Source organism: Astatotilapia calliptera, chromosome 9 (assembly GCF_964374335.1).
Source record: "Astatotilapia calliptera chromosome 9, fAstCal68.1, whole genome shotgun sequence".
In the NCBI taxonomy this organism is placed as follows: Eukaryota; Metazoa; Chordata; class Actinopteri; order Cichliformes; family Cichlidae; genus Astatotilapia; species Astatotilapia calliptera.
Window position 1 is genome coordinate 6,553,980 of NC_137430.1, and position 20,807 is coordinate 6,574,786.

A 20,807-nucleotide genomic window follows, 5' to 3' on the forward strand; every position below is an offset into this window, starting at 1 on the left:
TACAGCGATTTATATGAAGTTGTTCAAAAACGCTTTATTTCGCCAAGACAATGCGCTTCTCACTGTTACATGCATTTGAATGGGAAACTCGCCTGAAACAAAGTATAGGTTTTCATTATGTGAATAATTTTAAAATCTTAGCTCAAACGGCTGCAAAACCTGTTTGCCCAGCACGGGGATATTGAGTTCTATAAGATAAAGCCATAAACATGTTTGTCTGAGTCTTCTATCAAAAGTTACAGCGATTTATATGAAGTTGTTCAAAAACGCTTTATTTCGCCAAGACAGTGCGTTTCTCACTGTTGCATGCATTTGAATGGGGAACTCGCCTGAAACAAAGTATAGGTTTTCATTATGTGAATAATTTTAAAATCTTAGCTCAAACGGCTGCAAAACCTGTTTGCCCAGCACAGGGATATTGAGTTCTATAAGATAAAGCCATAAACATGTTTGTCTGAGTCTTCTATCAAAAGTTACAGCGATTTATATGAAGTTGTTCAAAAACGCTTTATTTCGCCAAGACAATGCGTTTCTCACTGTTGCATGCATTTGAATGGGGAACTCGCCTGAAACAAAGTATAGGTTTTCATTATGTGAATAATTTTAAAATCTTAGCTCAAACGGCTGCAAAACCTGTTTGCCCAGCACGGGGATATTGAGTTCTATAAGATAAAGCCATAAACATGTTTGTCTGAGTCTTCTATCAAAAGTTACAGCGATTTATATGAAGTTGTTCAAAAACGCTTTATTTCGCCAAGACAATACGTTTCTCACTGTTACATGCATTTGAATGGGAAACTCGCCTGAAACAAAGTATAGGTTTTCATTATGTGAATAATTTTAAAATCTTAGCTCAAACGGCTGCAAAACCTGTTTGCCCAGCACAGGGATATTGAGTTCTATAAGATAAAGCCATAAACATGTTTGTCTGAGTCTTCTATCAAAAGTTACAGCGATTTATATGAAGTTGTTCAAAAACGCTTTATTTCGCCAAGACAATGCGTTTCTCACTGTTACATGCATTTGAATGGGAAACTCGCCTGAAACAAAGTATAGGTTTTCATTATGTGAATAATTTTAAAATCTTAGCTCAAACGGCTGCAAAACCTGTTTGCCCAGCACAGGGATATTGAGTTCTATAAGATAAAGCCATAAACATGTTTGTCTGAGTCTTCTATCAAAAGTTACAGCGATTTATATGAAGTTGTTCAAAAACGCTTTATTTCGCCAAGACAATGCGTTTCTCACTGTTACATGCATTTGAATGGGAAACTCGCCTGAAACAAAGTATAGGTTTTCATTATGTGAATAATTTTAAAATCTTAGCTCAAACGGCTGCAAAACCTGTTTGCCCAGCACGGGGACATTGAGTTCTATAAGATAAAGCCATAAACATGTTTGTCTGAGTCTTCTATCAAAAGTTACAGCGATTTATATGAAGTTGTTCAAAAACGCTTTATTTCGCCAAGACAATGCGTTTCTCACTGTTGCATGCATTTGAATGGGGAACTCGCCTGAAACAAAGTATAGGTTTTCATTATGTGAATAATTTTAAAATCTTAGCTCAAACGGCTGCAAAACCTGTTTGCCCAGCACGGGGATATTGAGTTCTATAAGATAAAGCCATAAACATGTTTGTCTGAGTCTTCTATCAAAAGTTACAGCGATTTATATGAAGTTGTTCAAAAACGCTTTATTTCGCCAAGACAATACGTTTCTCACTGTTACATGCATTTGAATGGGAAACTCGCCTGAAACAAAGTATAGGTTTTCATTATGTGAATAATTTTAAAATCTTAGCTCAAACGGCTGCAAAACCTGTTTGCCCAGCACAGGGATATTGAGTTCTATAAGATAAAGCCATAAACATGTTTGTCTGAGTCTTCTATCAAAAGTTACAGCGATTTATATGAAGTTGTTCAAAAACGCTTTATTTCGCCAAGACAATGCGTTTCTCACTGTTACATGCATTTGAATGGGAAACTCGCCTGAAACAAAGTATAGGTTTTCATTATGTGAATAATTTTAAAATCTTAGCTCAAACGGCTGCAAAACCTGTTTGCCCAGCACAGGGATATTGAGTTCTATAAGATAAAGCCATAAACATGTTTGTCTGAGTCTTCTATCAAAAGTTACAGCGATTTATATGAAGTTGTTCAAAAACGCTTTATTTCGCCAAGACAGTGCGTTTCTCACTGTTACATGCATTTGAATGGGGAACTCGCCTGAAACAAAGTATAGGTTTTCATTATGTGAATAATTTTAAAATCTTAGCTCAAACGGCTGCAAAACCTGTTTGCCCAGCACAGGGATATTGAGTTCTATAAGATAAAGCCATAAACATGTTTGTCTGAGTCTTCTATCAAAAGTTACAGCGATTTATATGAAGTTGTTCAAAAACGCTTTATTTCGCCAAGACAATGCGTTTCTCACTGTTACATGCATTTGAATGGGGAACTCGCCTGAAACAAAGTATAGGTTTTCATTATGTGAATAATTTTAAAATCTTAGCTCAAACGGCTGCAAAACCTGTTTGCCCAGCACAGGGATATTGAGTTCTATAAGATAAAGCCATAAACATGTTTGTCTGAGTCTTCTATCAAAAGTTACAGCGATTTATATGAAGTTGTTCAAAAACGCTTTATTTCGCCAAGACAATGCATTTGAATGGGAAACTCGCCTGAAACAAAGTATAGGTTTTCATTATGTGAATAATTTTAAAATCTTAGCTCAAACGGCTGCAAAACCTGTTTGCCCAGCACGGGGATATTGAGTTCTATAAGATAAAGCCATAAACATGTTTGTCTGAGTCTTCTATCAAAAGTTACAGCGATTTATATGAAGTTGTTCAAAAACGCTTTATTTCGCCAAGACAATGCGCTTCTCACTGTTACATGCATTTGAATGGGAAACTCGCCTGAGACAAAGTATAGGTTTTCATTATGTGAATAATTTTAAAATCTTAGCTCAAACGGCTGCAAAACCTGTTTGCCCAGCACGGGGATATTGAGTTCTATAAGATAAAGCCATAAACATGTTTGTCTGAGTCTTCTATCAAAAGTTACAGCGATTTATATGAAGTTGTTCAAAAACGCTTTATTTCGCCAAGACAGTGCGTTTCTCACTGTTACATGCATTTGAATGGGAAACTCGCCTGAGACAAAGTATAGGTTTTCATTATGTGACTAATTTTAAAATCTTAGCTCAAACGGCTGCAAAACCTGTTCTGTTTGCCCAGCACGGGGATATTGAGTTCTATAAGATAAAGCCATAAACATGTTTGTCTGAGTCTTCTATCAAAAGTTACAGCGATTTATATGAAGTTGTTCAAAAACGCTTTATTTCGCCAAGACAGTGCGTTTCTCACTGTTACATGCATTTGAATGGGAAACTCGCCTGAGACAAAGTATAGGTTTTCATTATGTGACTAATTTTAAAATCTTAGCTCAAACGGCTGCAAAACCTGTTCTGTTTGCCCAGCACGGGGATATTGAGTTCTATAAGATAAAGCCATAAACATGTTTGTCTGAGTCTTCTATCAAAAGTTACAGCGATTTATATGAAGTTGTTCAAAAACGCTTTATTTCGCCAAGACAATGCGCTTCTCACTGTTACATGCATTTGAATGGGAAACTCGCCTGAGACAAAGTATAGGTTTTCATTATGTGAATAATTTTAAAATCTTAGCTCAAACGGCTGCAAAACCTGTTTTCCCAGCACGGGCATATTGAGTTCTATAAGATAAAGCCATAAACATGTTTGTCTGAGTCTTCTATCAAAAGTTACAGCGATTTATATGAAGTTGTTCAAAAACGCTTTATTTCGCCAAGACAATGCGTTTCTCACTGTTACATGCATTTGAATGGGAAACTCGCCTGAAACAAAGTATAGGTTTTCATTATGTGAATAATTTTAAAATCTTAGCTCAAACGGCTGCAAAACCTGTTTGCCCAGCACAGGGATATTGAGTTCTATAAGATAAAGCCATAAACATGTTTGTCTGAGTCTTCTATCAAAAGTTACAGCGATTTATATGAAGTTGTTCAAAAACGCTTTATTTCGCCAAGACAGTGCGTTTCTCACTGTTACATGCATTTGAATGGGGAACTCGCCTGAAACAAAGTATAGGTTTTCATTATGTGAATAATTTTAAAATCTTAGCTCAAACGGCTGCAAAACCTGTTTGCCCAGCACAGGGATATTGAGTTCTATAAGATAAAGCCATAAACATGTTTGTCTGAGTCTTCTATCAAAAGTTACAGCGATTTATATGAAGTTGTTCAAAAACGCTTTATTTCGCCAAGACAATGCGTTTCTCACTGTTACATGCATTTGAATGGGGAACTCGCCTGAAACAAAGTATAGGTTTTCATTATGTGAATAATTTTAAAATCTTAGCTCAAACGGCTGCAAAACCTGTTTGCCCAGCACAGGGATATTGAGTTCTATAAGATAAAGCCATAAACATGTTTGTCTGAGTCTTCTATCAAAAGTTACAGCGATTTATATGAAGTTGTTCAAAAACGCTTTATTTCGCCAAGACAATGCATTTGAATGGGAAACTCGCCTGAAACAAAGTATAGGTTTTCATTATGTGAATAATTTTAAAATCTTAGCTCAAACGGCTGCAAAACCTGTTTGCCCAGCACGGGGATATTGAGTTCTATAAGATAAAGCCATAAACATGTTTGTCTGAGTCTTCTATCAAAAGTTACAGCGATTTATATGAAGTTGTTCAAAAACGCTTTATTTCGCCAAGACAATGCGCTTCTCACTGTTACATGCATTTGAATGGGAAACTCGCCTGAGACAAAGTATAGGTTTTCATTATGTGAATAATTTTAAAATCTTAGCTCAAACGGCTGCAAAACCTGTTTGCCCAGCACGGGGATATTGAGTTCTATAAGATAAAGCCATAAACATGTTTGTCTGAGTCTTCTATCAAAAGTTACAGCGATTTATATGAAGTTGTTCAAAAACGCTTTATTTCGCCAAGACAGTGCGTTTCTCACTGTTACATGCATTTGAATGGGAAACTCGCCTGAGACAAAGTATAGGTTTTCATTATGTGACTAATTTTAAAATCTTAGCTCAAACGGCTGCAAAACCTGTTCTGTTTGCCCAGCACGGGGATATTGAGTTCTATAAGATAAAGCCATAAACATGTTTGTCTGAGTCTTCTATCAAAAGTTACAGCGATTTATATGAAGTTGTTCAAAAACGCTTTATTTCGCCAAGACAATGCGCTTCTCACTGTTACATGCATTTGAATGGGAAACTCGCCTGAAACAAAGTATAGGTTTTCATTATGTGAATAATTTTAAAATCTTAGCTCAAACGGCTGCAAAACCTGTTCTGTTTGCCCAGCACGGGGATATTGAGTTCTATAAGATAAAGCCATACACATGTTTGTCTGAGTCTTCTATCAAAAGTTACAGCGATTTATATGAAGTTGTTCAAAAACGCTTTATTTCGCCAAGACAATGCGTTTCTCACTGTTACATGCATTTGAATGGGGAACTCGCCTGAAACAAAGTATAGGTTTTCATTATGTGAATAATTTTAAAATCTTAGCTCAAACGGCTGCAAAACCTGTTTGCCCAGCACAGGGATATTGAGTTCTATAAGATAAAGCCATAAACATGTTTGTCTGAGTCTTCTATCAAAAGTTACAGCGATTTATATGAAGTTGTTCAAAAACGCTTTATTTCGCCAAGACAATGCGTTTCTCACTGTTACATGCATTTGAATGGGGAACTCGCCTGAAACAAAGTATAGGTTTTCATTATGTGAATAATTTTAAAATCTTAGCTCAAACGGCTGCAAAACCTGTTTGCCCAGCACAGGGATATTGAGTTCTATAAGATAAAGCCATAAACATGTTTGTCTGAGTCTTCTATCAAAAGTTACAGCGATTTATATGAAGTTGTTCAAAAACGCTTTATTTCGCCAAGACAATGCATTTGAATGGGAAACTCGCCTGAAACAAAGTATAGGTTTTCATTATGTGAATAATTTTAAAATCTTAGCTCAAACGGCTGCAAAACCTGTTTGCCCAGCACGGGGATATTGAGTTCTATAAGATAAAGCCATAAACATGTTTGTCTGAGTCTTCTATCAAAAGTTACAGCTATTTATATGAAGTTGTTCAAAAACGCTTTATTTCGCCAAGACAGTGCGTTTCTCACTGTTGCATGCATTTGAATGGGGAACTCGCCTGAAACAAAGTATAGGTTTTCATTATGTGAATAATTTTAAAATCTTAGCTCAAACGGCTGCAAAACCTGTTTGCCCAGCACGGGGATATTGAGTTCTATAAGATAAAGCCATAAACATGTTTGTCTGAGTCTTCTATCAAAAGTTACAGCGATTTATATGAAGTTGTTCAAAAACGCTTTATTTCGCCAAGACAATGCGCTTCTCACTGTTACATGCATTTGAATGGGAAACTCGCCTGAAACAAAGTATAGGTTTTCATTATGTGAATAATTTTAAAATCTTAGCTCAAACGGCTGCAAAACCTGTTTGCCCAGCACGGGGATATTGAGTTCTATAAGATAAAGCCATAAACATGTTTGTCTGAGTCTTCTATCAAAAGTTACAGCGATTTATATGAAGTTGTTCAAAAACGCTTTATTTCGCCAAGACAATGCGCTTCTCACTGTTACATGCATTTGAATGGGAAACTCGCCTGAAACAAAGTATAGGTTTTCATTATGTGAATAATTTTAAAATCTTAGCTCAAACGGCTGCAAAACCTGTTTGCCCAGCACGGGGATATTGAGTTCTATAAGATAAAGCCATAAACATGTTTGTCTGAGTCTTCTATCAAAAGTTACAGCGATTTATATGAAGTTGTTCAAAAACGCTTTATTTCGCCAAGACAGTGCGTTTCTCACTGTTGCATGCATTTGAATGGGGAACTCGCCTGAAACAAAGTATAGGTTTTCATTATGTGAATAATTTTAAAATCTTAGCTCAAACGGCTGCAAAACCTGTTTGCCCAGCACAGGGATATTGAGTTCTATAAGATAAAGCCATAAACATGTTTGTCTGAGTCTTCTATCAAAAGTTACAGCGATTTATATGAAGTTGTTCAAAAACGCTTTATTTCGCCAAGACAATGCGTTTCTCACTGTTGCATGCATTTGAATGGGGAACTCGCCTGAAACAAAGTATAGGTTTTCATTATGTGAATAATTTTAAAATCTTAGCTCAAACGGCTGCAAAACCTGTTTGCCCAGCACGGGGATATTGAGTTCTATAAGATAAAGCCATAAACATGTTTGTCTGAGTCTTCTATCAAAAGTTACAGCGATTTATATGAAGTTGTTCAAAAACGCTTTATTTCGCCAAGACAATACGTTTCTCACTGTTACATGCATTTGAATGGGAAACTCGCCTGAAACAAAGTATAGGTTTTCATTATGTGAATAATTTTAAAATCTTAGCTCAAACGGCTGCAAAACCTGTTTGCCCAGCACAGGGATATTGAGTTCTATAAGATAAAGCCATAAACATGTTTGTCTGAGTCTTCTATCAAAAGTTACAGCGATTTATATGAAGTTGTTCAAAAACGCTTTATTTCGCCAAGACAATGCGTTTCTCACTGTTACATGCATTTGAATGGGAAACTCGCCTGAAACAAAGTATAGGTTTTCATTATGTGAATAATTTTAAAATCTTAGCTCAAACGGCTGCAAAACCTGTTTGCCCAGCACAGGGATATTGAGTTCTATAAGATAAAGCCATAAACATGTTTGTCTGAGTCTTCTATCAAAAGTTACAGCGATTTATATGAAGTTGTTCAAAAACGCTTTATTTCGCCAAGACAATGCGTTTCTCACTGTTACATGCATTTGAATGGGAAACTCGCCTGAAACAAAGTATAGGTTTTCATTATGTGAATAATTTTAAAATCTTAGCTCAAACGGCTGCAAAACCTGTTTGCCCAGCACAGGGATATTGAGTTCTATAAGATAAAGCCATAAACATGTTTGTCTGAGTCTTCTATCAAAAGTTACAGCGATTTATATGAAGTTGTTCAAAAACGCTTTATTTCGCCAAGACAATGCATTTGAATGGGAAACTCGCCTGAAACAAAGTATAGGTTTTCATTATGTGAATAATTTTAAAATCTTAGCTCAAACGGCTGCAAAACCTGTTTGCCCAGCACGGGGATATTGAGTTCTATAAGATAAAGCCATAAACATGTTTGTCTGAGTCTTCTATCAAAAGTTACAGCGATTTATATGAAGTTGTTCAAAAACGCTTTATTTCGCCAAGACAGTGCGTTTCTCACTGTTGCATGCATTTGAATGGGGAACTCGCCTGAAACAAAGTATAGGTTTTCATTATGTGAATAATTTTAAAATCTTAGCTCAAACGGCTGCAAAACCTGTTTGCCCAGCACAGGGATATTGAGTTCTATAAGATAAAGCCATAAACATGTTTGTCTGAGTCTTCTATCAAAAGTTACAGCGATTTATATGAAGTTGTTCAAAAACGCTTTATTTCGCCAAGACAATGCGTTTCTCACTGTTGCATGCATTTGAATGGGGAACTCGCCTGAAACAAAGTATAGGTTTTCATTATGTGAATAATTTTAAAATCTTAGCTCAAACGGCTGCAAAACCTGTTTGCCCAGCACAGGGATATTGAGTTCTATAAGATAAAGCCATAAACATGTTTGTCTGAGTCTTCTATCAAAAGTTACAGCGATTTATATGAAGTTGTTCAAAAATGCTTTATTTCGCCAAGACAATGCATTTGAATGGGAAACTCGCCTGAAACAAAGTATAGGTTCTCATTATGTGAATAATTTTAAAATCTTAGCTCAAACGGCTGCAAAACCTGTTTGCCCAGCACGGGGATATTGAGTTCTATAAGATAAAGCCATAAACATGTTTGTCTGAGTCTTCTATCAAAAGTTACAGCGATTTATATGAAGTTGTACAAAAACGCTTTATTTCGCCAAGACAGTGCGTTTCTCACTGTTACATGCATTTGAATGGGGAACTCGCCTGAAACAAAGTATAGGTTTTCATTATGTGAATAATTTTAAAATCTTAGCTCAAACGGCTGCAAAACCTGTTTGCCCAGCACAGGGATATTGAGTTCTATAAGATAAAGCCATAAACATGTTTGTCTGAGTCTTCTATCAAAAGTTACAGCGATTTATATGAAGTTGTTCAAAAACGCTTTATTTCGCCAAGACAATGCGTTTCTCACTGTTACATGCATTTGAATGGGGAACTCGCCTGAAACAAAGTATAGGTTTTCATTATGTGAATAATTTTAAAATCTTAGCTCAAACGGCTGCAAAACCTGTTTGCCCAGCACAGGGATATTGAGTTCTATAAGATAAAGCCATAAACATGTTTGTCTGAGTCTTCTATCAAAAGTTACAGCGATTTATATGAAGTTGTTCAAAAACGCTTTATTTCGCCAAGACAATGCATTTGAATGGGAAACTCGCCTGAAACAAAGTATAGGTTTTCATTATGTGAATAATTTTAAAATCTTAGCTCAAACGGCTGCAAAACCTGTTTGCCCAGCACGGGGATATTGAGTTCTATAAGATAAAGCCATAAACATGTTTGTCTGAGTCTTCTATCAAAAGTTACAGCGATTTATATGAAGTTGTTCAAAAACGCTTTATTTCGCCAAGACAGTGCGTTTCTCACTGTTACATGCATTTGAATGGGGAACTCGCCTGAAACAAAGTATAGGTTTTCATTATGTGAATAATTTTAAAATCTTAGCTCAAACGGCTGCAAAACCTGTTTGCCCAGCACAGGGATATTGAGTTCTATAAGATAAAGCCATAAACATGTTTGTCTGAGTCTTCTATCAAAAGTTACAGCGATTTATATGAAGTTGTTCAAAAACGCTTTATTTCGCCAAGACAATGCGTTTCTCACTGTTACATGCATTTGAATGGGGAACTCGCCTGAAACAAAGTATAGGTTTTCATTATGTGAATAATTTTAAAATCTTAGCTCAAACGGCTGCAAAACCTGTTTGCCCAGCACAGGGATATTGAGTTCTATAAGATAAAGCCATAAACATGTTTGTCTGAGTCTTCTATCAAAAGTTACAGCGATTTATATGAAGTTGTTCAAAAACGCTTTATTTCGCCAAGACAATGCATTTGAATGGGAAACTCGCCTGAAACAAAGTATAGGTTTTCATTATGTGAATAATTTTAAAATCTTAGCTCAAACGGCTGCAAAACCTGTTTGCCCAGCACGGGGATATTGAGTTCTATAAGATAAAGCCATAAACATGTTTGTCTGAGTCTTCTATCAAAAGTTACAGCGATTTATATGAAGTTGTTCAAAAACGCTTTATTTCGCCAAGACAATGCGTTTCTCACTGTTGCATGCATTTGAATGGGGAACTCGCCTGAAACAAAGTATAGGTTTTCATTATGTGAATAATTTTAAAATCTTAGCTCAAACGGCTGCAAAACCTGTTTGCCCAGCACAGGGATATTGAGTTCTATAAGATAAAGCCATAAACATGTTTGTCTGAGTCTTCTATCAAAAGTTACAGCGATTTATATGAAGTTGTTCAAAAACGCTTTATTTCGCCAAGACAATGCGTTTCTCACTGTTGCATGCATTTGAATGGGGAACTCGCCTGAAACAAAGTATAGGTTTTCATTATGTGAATAATTTTAAAATCTTAGCTCAAACGGCTGCAAAACCTGTTTGCCCAGCACGGGGATATTGAGTTCTATAAGATAAAGCCATAAACATGTTTGTCTGAGTCTTCTATCAAAAGTTACAGCGATTTATATGAAGTTGTTCAAAAACGCTTTATTTCGCCAAGACAATACGTTTCTCACTGTTACATGCATTTGAATGGGAAACTCGCCTGAAACAAAGTATAGGTTTTCATTATGTGAATAATTTTAAAATCTTAGCTCAAACGGCTGCAAAACCTGTTTGCCCAGCACGGGGATATTGAGTTCTATAAGATAAAGCCATAAACATGTTTGTCTGAGTCTTCTATCAAAAGTTACAGCGATTTATATGAAGTTGTTCAAAAACGCTTTATTTCGCCAAGACAATACGTTTCTCACTGTTACATGCATTTGAATGGGAAACTCGCCTGAAACAAAGTATAGGTTTTCATTATGTGAATAATTTTAAAATCTTAGCTCAAACGGCTGCAAAACCTGTTTGCCCAGCACGGGGATATTGAGTTCTATAAGATAAAGCCATAAACATGTTTGTCTGAGTCTTCTATCAAAAGTTACAGCGATTTATATGAAGTTGTTCAAAAACGCTTTATTTCGCCAAGACAGTGCGTTTCTCACTGTTACATGCATTTGAATGGGAAACTCGCCTGAGACAAAGTATAGGTTTTCATTATGTGAATAATTTTAAAATCTTAGCTCAAACGGCTGCAAAACCTGTTCTGTTTGCCCAGCACGGGGATATTGAGTTCTATAAGATAAAGCCATAAACATGTTTGTCTGAGTCTTCTATCAAAAGTTACAGCGATTTATATGAAGTTGTTCAAAAACGCTTTATTTCGCCAAGACAATGCGCTTCTCACTGTTACATGCATTTGAATGGGAAACTCGCCTGAAACAAAGTATAGGTTTTCATTATGTGAATAATTTTAAAATCTTAGCTCAAACGGCTGCAAAACCTGTTCTGTTTGCCCAGCACGGGGATATTGAGTTCTATAAGATAAAGCCATACACATGTTTGTCTGAGTCTTCTATCAAAAGTTACAGCATTTATATGAAGTTGTTCAAAAACGCTTTATTTCGCCAAGACAATGCGTTTCTCACTGTTACATGCATTTGAATGGGAAACTCGCCTGAGACAAAGTATAGGTTTTCATTATGTGAATAATTTTAAAATCTTAGCTCAAACGGCTGCAAAACCTGTTCTGTTTGCCCAGCACGGGGATATTGAGTTCTATAAGATAAAGCCATAAACATGTTTGTCTGAGTCTTCTATCAAAAGTTACAGCGATTTATATGAAGTTGTTCAAAAACGCTTTATTTCGCCAAGACAATGCGCTTCTCACTGTTACATGCATTTGAATGGGAAACTCGCCTGAAACAAAGTATAGGTTTTCATTATGTGAATAATTTTAAAATCTTAGCTCAAACGGCTGCAAAACCTGTTTGCCCAGCACGGGGATATTGAGTTCTATAAGATAAAGCCATAAACATGTTTGTCTGAGTCTTCTATCAAAAGTTACAGCGATTTATATGAAGTTGTTCAAAAACGCTTTATTTCGCCAAGACAATGCGTTTCTCACTGTTACATGCATTTGAATGGGAAACTCGCCTGAGACAAAGTATAGGTTTTCATTATGTGAATAATTTTAAAATCTTAGCTCAAACGGCTGCAAAACCTGTTTGCCCAGCACGGGGATATTGAGTTCTATAAGATAAAGCCATAAACATGTTTGTCTGAGTCTTCTATCAAAAGTTACAGCGATTTATATGAAGTTGTTCAAAAACGCTTTATTTCGCCAAGACAGTGCGTTTCTCACTGTTGCATGCATTTGAATGGGGAACTCGCCTGAAACAAAGTATAGGTTTTCATTATGTGAATAATTTTAAAATCTTAGCTCAAACGGCTGCAAAACCTGTTTGCCCAGCACGGGGATATTGAGTTCTATAAGATAAAGCCATAAACATGTTTGTCTGAGTCTTCTATCAAAAGTTACAGCGATTTATATGAAGTTGTTCAAAAACGCTTTATTTCGCCAAGACAGTGCGTTTCTCACTGTTGCATGCATTTGAATGGGGAACTCGCCTGAAACAAAGTATAGGTTTTCATTATGTGAATAATTTTAAAATCTTAGCTCAAACGGCTGCAAAACCTGTTTGCCCAGCACAGGGATATTGAGTTCTATAAGATAAAGCCATAAACATGTTTGTCTGAGTCTTCTATCAAAAGTTACAGCGATTTATATGAAGTTGTTCAAAAACGCTTTATTTCGCCAAGACAATGCGTTTCTCACTGTTGCATGCATTTGAATGGGGAACTCGCCTGAAACAAAGTATAGGTTTTCATTATGTGAATAATTTTAAAATCTTAGCTCAAACGGCTGCAAAACCTGTTTGCCCAGCACGGGGATATTGAGTTCTATAAGATAAAGCCATAAACATGTTTGTCTGAGTCTTCTATCAAAAGTTACAGCGATTTATATGAAGTTGTTCAAAAACGCTTTATTTCGCCAAGACAGTGCGTTTCTCACTGTTGCATGCATTTGAATGGGGAACTCGCCTGAAACAAAGTATAGGTTTTCATTATGTGAATAATTTTAAAATCTTAGCTCAAACGGCTGCAAAACCTGTTTGCCCAGCACAGGGATATTGAGTTCTATAAGATAAAGCCATAAACATGTTTGTCTGAGTCTTCTATCAAAAGTTACAGCGATTTATATGAAGTTGTTCAAAAACGCTTTATTTCGCCAAGACAATGCGTTTCTCACTGTTGCATGCATTTGAATGGGGAACTCGCCTGAAACAAAGTATAGGTTTTCATTATGTGAATAATTTTAAAATCTTAGCTCAAACGGCTGCAAAACCTGTTTGCCCAGCACGGGGATATTGAGTTCTATAAGATAAAGCCATAAACATGTTTGTCTGAGTCTTCTATCAAAAGTTACAGCGATTTATATGAAGTTGTTCAAAAACGCTTTATTTCGCCAAGACAATACGTTTCTCACTGTTACATGCATTTGAATGGGAAACTCGCCTGAAACAAAGTATAGGTTTTCATTATGTGAATAATTTTAAAATCTTAGCTCAAACGGCTGCAAAACCTGTTTGCCCAGCACGGGGATATTGAGTTCTATAAGATAAAGCCATAAACATGTTTGTCTGAGTCTTCTATCAAAAGTTACAGCGATTTATATGAAGTTGTTCAAAAACGCTTTATTTCGCCAAGACAGTGCGTTTCTCACTGTTACATGCATTTGAATGGGAAACTCGCCTGAGACAAAGTATAGGTTTTCATTATGTGACTAATTTTAAAATCTTAGCTCAAACGGCTGCAAAACCTGTTCTGTTTGCCCAGCACGGGGATATTGAGTTCTATAAGATAAAGCCATAAACATGTTTGTCTGAGTCTTCTATCAAAAGTTACAGCGATTTATATGAAGTTGTTCAAAAACGCTTTATTTCGCCAAGACAATGCGCTTCTCACTGTTACATGCATTTGAATGGGAAACTCGCCTGAAACAAAGTATAGGTTTTCATTATGTGAATAATTTTAAAATCTTAGCTCAAACGGCTGCAAAACCTGTTCTGTTTGCCCAGCACGGGGATATTGAGTTCTATAAGATAAAGCCATACACATGTTTGTCTGAGTCTTCTATCAAAAGTTACAGCATTTATATGAAGTTGTTCAAAAACGCTTTATTTCGCCAAGACAATGCGTTTCTCACTGTTACATGCATTTGAATGGGAAACTCGCCTGAGACAAAGTATAGGTTTTCATTATGTGAATAATTTTAAAATCTTAGCTCAAACGGCTGCAAAACCTGTTCTGTTTGCCCAGCACGGGGATATTGAGTTCTATAAGATAAAGCCATAAACATGTTTGTCTGAGTCTTCTATCAAAAGTTACAGCGATTTATATGAAGTTGTTCAAAAACGCTTTATTTCGCCAAGACAATGCGCTTCTCACTGTTACATGCATTTGAATGGGAAACTCGCCTGAAACAAAGTATAGGTTTTCATTATGTGAATAATTTTAAAATCTTAGCTCAAACGGCTGCAAAACCTGTTTGCCCAGCACGGGGATATTGAGTTCTATAAGATAAAGCCATAAACATGTTTGTCTGAGTCTTCTATCAAAAGTTACAGCGATTTATATGAAGTTGTTCAAAAACGCTTTATTTCGCCAAGACAATGCGTTTCTCACTGTTACATGCATTTGAATGGGAAACTCGCCTGAGACAAAGTATAGGTTTTCATTATGTGAATAATTTTAAAATCTTAGCTCAAACGGCTGCAAAACCTGTTTGCCCAGCACGGGGATATTGAGTTCTATAAGATAAAGCCATAAACATGTTTGTCTGAGTCTTCTATCAAAAGTTACAGCGATTTATATGAAGTTGTTCAAAAACGCTTTATTTCGCCAAGACAATGCGCTTCTCACTGTTACATGCATTTGAATGGGAAACTCGCCTGAAACAAAGTATAGGTTTTCATTATGTGAATAATTTTAAAATCTTAGCTCAAACGGCTGCAAAACCTGTTCTGTTTGCCCAGCACGGGGATATTGAGTTCTATAAGATAAAGCCATAAACATGTTTGTCTGAGTCTTCTATCAAAAGTTACAGCGATTTATATGAAGTTGTTCAAAAACGCTTTATTTCGCCAAGACAATGCGCTTCTCACTGTTACATGCATTTGAATGGGAAACTCGCCTGAAACAAAGTATAGGTTTTCATTATGTGAATAATTTTAAAATCTTAGCTCAAACGGCTGCAAAACCTGTTTGCCCAGCACAGGGATAGTGAGTTCTATAAGATAAAGCCATAAACATGTTTGTCTGAGTCTTCTATCAAAAGTTACAGCGATTTATATGAAGTTGTTCAAAAACGCTTTATTTCGCCAAGACAATGCGCTTCTCACTGTTACATGCATTTGAATGGGAAACTCGCCTGAAACAAAGTATAGGTTTTCATTATGTGAATAATTTTAAAATCTTAGCTCAAACGGCTGCAAAACCTGTTTGCCCAGCACAGGGATATTGAGTTCTATAAGATAAAGCCATAAACATGTTTGTCTGAGTCTTCTATCAAAAGTTACAGCGATTTATATGAAGTTGTTCAAAAACGCTTTATTTCGCCAAGACAATGCGTTTCTCACTGTTACATGCATTTGAATGGGAAACTCGCCTGAGACAAAGTATAGGTTTTCATTATGTGAATAATTTTAAAATCTTAGCTCAAACGGCTGCAAAACCTGTTCTGTTTGCCCAGCACGGGGATATTGAGTTCTATAAGATAAAGCCATAAACATGTTTGTCTGAGTCTTCTATCAAAAGTTACAGCGATTTATATGAAGTTGTTCAAAAATGCTTTATTTCGCCAAGACAATGCGCTTCTCACTGTTACATGCATTTGAATGGGAAACTCGCCTGAAACAAAGTATAGGTTTTCATTATGTGAATAATTTTAAAATCTTAGCTCAAACGGCTGCAAAACCTGTTTGCCCAGCACAGGGATATTGAGTTCTATAAGATAAAGCCATAAACATGTTTGTCTGAGTCTTCTATCAAAAGTTACAGCGATTTATATGAAGTTGTTCAAAAACGCTTTATTTCGCCAAGACAATGCGTTTCTCACTGTTACATGCATTTGAATGGGAAACTCGCCTGAGACAAAGTATAGGTTTTCATTATGTGAATAATTTTAAAATCTTAGCTCAAACGGCTGCAAAACCTGTTCTGTTTGCCCAGCACGGGGATATTGAGTTCTATAAGATAAAGCCATAAACATGTTTGTCTGAGTCTTCTATCAAAAGTTACAGCTATTTATATGAAGTTGTTCAAAAACGCTTTATTTCGCCAAGACAATGCGCTTCTCACTGTTACATGCATTTGAATGGGAAACTCGCCTGAAACAAAGTATAGGTTTTCATTATGTGAATAATTTTAAAATCTTAGCTCAAACGGCTGCAAAACCTGTTCTGTTTGCCCAGCACGGGGATATTGAGTTCTATAAGATAAAGCCATAAACATGTTTGTCTGAGTCTTCTATCAAAAGTTACAGCGATTTATATGAAGTTGTTCAAAAACGCTTTATTTCGCCAAGACAATGCGCTTCTCACTGTTACATGCATTTGAATGGGAAACTCGCCTGAAACAAAGTATAGGTTTTCATTATGTGAATAATTTTAAAATCTTAGCTCAAACGGCTGCAAAACCTGTTTGCCCAGCACAGGGATATTGAGTTCTATAAGATAAAGCCATAAACATGTTTGTCTGAGTTTTCTATCAAAAGTTACAGCGATTTATATGAAGTTGTTCAAAAACGCTTTATTTCGCCAAGACAATGCGTTTCTCACTGTTGCATGCATTTGAATGGGAAACTCGCCTGAGACAAAGTATAGGTTTTCATTATGTGAATAATTTTAAAATCTTAGCTCAAACGGCTGCAAAACCTGTTCTGTTTGCCCAGCACGGGGATATTGAGTTCTATAAGATAAAGCCATAAACATGTTTGTCTGAGTCTTCTATCAAAAGTTACAGCGATTTATATGAAGTTGTTCAAAAACGCTTTATTTCGCCAAGACAATGCGTTTCTCACTGTCACATGCATTTGAATGGGAAACTCGCCTGAGACAAAGTATAGGTTTTCATTATGTGAATAATTTTAAAATCTTAGCTCAAACGGCTGCAAAACCTGTTCTGTTTGCCCAGCACAGGGATACTGAGTTCTATAAGATAAAGCCATAAACATGTTTGTCTGAGTCTTCTATCAAAAGTTACAGCGATTTATATGAAGTTGTTCAAAAACGCTTTATTTCGCCAAGACAATGCGTTTCTCACTGTTACATGCATTTGAATGGGAAACTCGCCTGAGACAAAGTATAGGTTTTCATTATGTGAATAATTTTAAAATCTTAGCTCAAACGGCTGCAAAACCTGTTTGCCCAGCACGGGGATATTGAGTTCTATAAGATAAAGCCATAAACATGTTTGTCTGAGTCTTCTATCAAAAGTTACAGCGATTTATATGAAGTTGTTCAAAAACGCTTTATTTCGCCAAGACAATGCGTTTCTCACTGTTACATGCATTTGAATGGGAAACTCGCCTGAAACAAAGTATAGGTTTTCATTATGTGAATAATTTTAAAATCTTAGCTCAAACGGCTGCAAAACCTGTTCTGTTTGCCCAGCACGGGGATATTGAGTTCTATAAGATAAAGCCATAAACATGTTTGTCTGAGTCTTCTATCAAAAGTTACAGCGATTTATATGAAGTTGTTCAAAAACGCTTTATTTCGCCAAGACAGTGCGTTTCTCACTGTTGCATGCATTTGAATGGGGAACTCGCCTGAAACAAAGTATAGGTTTTCATTATGTGAATAATTTTAAAATCTTAGCTCAAACGGCTGCAAAACCTGTTCTGTTTGCCCAGCACGGGGATACTGAGTTCTATAAGATAAAGCCATAAACATGTTTGTCTGAGTCTTCTATCAAAAGTTACAGCGATTTATATGAAGTTGTTCAAAAACGCTTTATTTCGCCAAGACAATGCGTTTCTCACTGTTACATGCATTTGAATGGGAAACTCGCCTGAAACAAAGTATAGGTTTTCATTATGTGAATAATTTTAAAATCTTAGCTCAAACGGCTGCAAAACCTGTTTGCCCAGCACGGGGATATTGAGTTCTATAAGATAAAGCCATAAACATGTTTGTCTGAGTCTTCTATCAAAAGTTACAGCGATTTATATGAAGTTGTTCAAAAACGCTTTATTTCGCCAAGACAATGCGTTTCTCACTGTTACATGCATTTGAATGGGAAACTCGCCTGAGACAAAGTATAGGTTTTCATTATGTGAATAATTTTAAAATCTTAGCTCAAACGGCTGCAAAACCTGTTCTGTTTGCCCAGCACGGGGATATTGAGTTCTATAAGATAAAGCCATAAACATGTTTGTCTGAGTCTTCTATCAAAAGTTACAGCGATTTATATGAAGTTGTTCAAAAACGCTTTATTTCGCCAAGACAATGCGTTTCTCACTGTCACATGCATTTGAATGGGAAACTCGCCTGAGACAAAGTATAGGTTTTCATTATGTGAATAATTTTAAAATCTTAGCTCAAACGGCTGCAAAACCTGTTCTGTTTGCCCAGCACAGGGATACTGAGTTCTATAAGATAAAGCCATAAACATGTTTGTCTGAGTCTTCTATCAAAAGTTACAGCGATTTATATGAAGTTGTTCAAAAACGCTTTATTTCGCCAAGACAATGCGTTTCTCACTGTTACATGCATTTGAATGGGAAACTCGCCTGAGACAAAGTATAGGTTTTCATTATGTGAATAATTTTAAAATCTTAGCTCAAACGGCTGCAAAACCTGTTTGCCCAGCACGGGGATATTGAGTTCTATAAGATAAAGCCATAAACATGTTTGTCTGAGTCTTCTATCAAAAGTTACAGCGATTTATATGAAGTTGTTCAAAAACGCTTTATTTCGCCAAGACAATGCGTTTCTCACTGTTACATGCATTTGAATGGGAAACTCGCCTGAAACAAAGTATAGGTTTTCATTATGTGAATAATTTTAAAATCTTAGCTCAAACGGCTGCAAAACCTGTTCTGTTTGCCCAGCACGGGGATATTGAGTTCTATAAGATAAAGCCATAAACATGTTTGTCTGAGTCTTCTATCAAAAGTTACAGCGATTTATATGAAGTTGTTCAAAAACGCTTTATTTCGCCAAGACAGTGCGTTTCTCACTGTTGCATGCATTTGAATGGGGAACTCGCCTGAAACAAAGTATAGGTTTTCATTATGTGAATAATTTTAAAATCTTAGCTCAAACGGCTGCAAAACCTGTTCTGTTTGCCCAGCACGGGGATACTGAGTTCTATAAGATAAAGCCATAAACATGTTTGTCTGAGTCTTCTATCAAAAGTTACAGCGATTTATATGAAGTTGTTCAAAAACGCTTTATTTCGCCAAGACAATGCGTTTCTCACTGTTACATGCATTTGAATGGGAAACTCGCCTGAAACAAAGTATAGGTTTTCATTATGTGAATAATTTTAAAATCTTAGCTCAAACGGCTGCAAAACCTGTTTGCCCAGCACGGGGATATTGAGTTCTATAAGATAAAGCCATAAACATGTTTGTCTGAGTCTTCTATCAAAAGTTACAGCGATTTATATGAAGTTGTTCAAAAACGCTTTATTTCGCCAAGACAATGCGTTTCTCACTGTTACATGCATTTGAATGGGAAACTCGCCTGAGACAAAGTATAGGTTTTCATTATGTGAATAATTTTAAAATCTTAGCTCAAACGGCTGCAAAACCTGTTTGCCCAGCACGGGGACATTGAGTTCTATAAGATAAAGTCATGAATACTATATCTGAATCTTCTATCAAAAGTTACAGCTATTTATATGAAGTTGTACAAAAACGCTTTATTTTGTCAAGACAGTGGGTTTTAGAGTCTTTATCATTAAATCTCTGGTTGCTTCATTTTTCTATCCTATATCAGATATTTTAAAGGTTAGCTTAGGTAAAGTTCCATTCTCATGGTGAGGCAAAGTGCTTTATGTGTGTGTGTGCGTGTCATGAACGGCTATAAAAGGCCTATAATTAAAGAACAAAGCGGGGTTTGAGTTCGAGTTGCGGCAGACTGTCACTACTTGTAAATGGAACGCAGCAAACAAAAACAAACAAAAAACAAAGAAAGAAACAAAAAAAGCAACATTTTACAACTTCAACCTAAAGCGCTCTATCTATGCAAGATAGCATGGGTGCTGTGTAGTTTCAGTCCACAAAGTCAGTTTCAGCTAATAACAGGAATCGGACGCGGTCCAGCCAAGTCCACAGCAACCACCATAGCAACCGCCTAGCATGACCTTAAAAACATATTCTGTCTTCATAACTATCAAAATCGTGAAATGATTTGCAAAGTGTGAAAGTATTACAGCTGCAGAGAGCTATGGCGGTATCTATGGAAGCTGTTTACATAGCTAATAATATACGATGTAACCATGGAGACAGTCAGGTGATTGAGTGCACAGCGTCCACACTCTGCAGGGGGTAAAGACATTACTTCAATATTGTTT

The 20,807-nt window shown here is 36.3% G+C and overlaps 1 protein-coding gene across 1 annotated transcript in view; it reads left to right on the forward strand.

The window, feature by feature from the left end:
• pde1ca (phosphodiesterase 1C, calmodulin-dependent a) overlaps window positions 1-20,807 on the forward strand; it is a 368,845-nt gene that overhangs the window by 198,710 nt on the left and 149,328 nt on the right. The window lies entirely within an intron of this gene.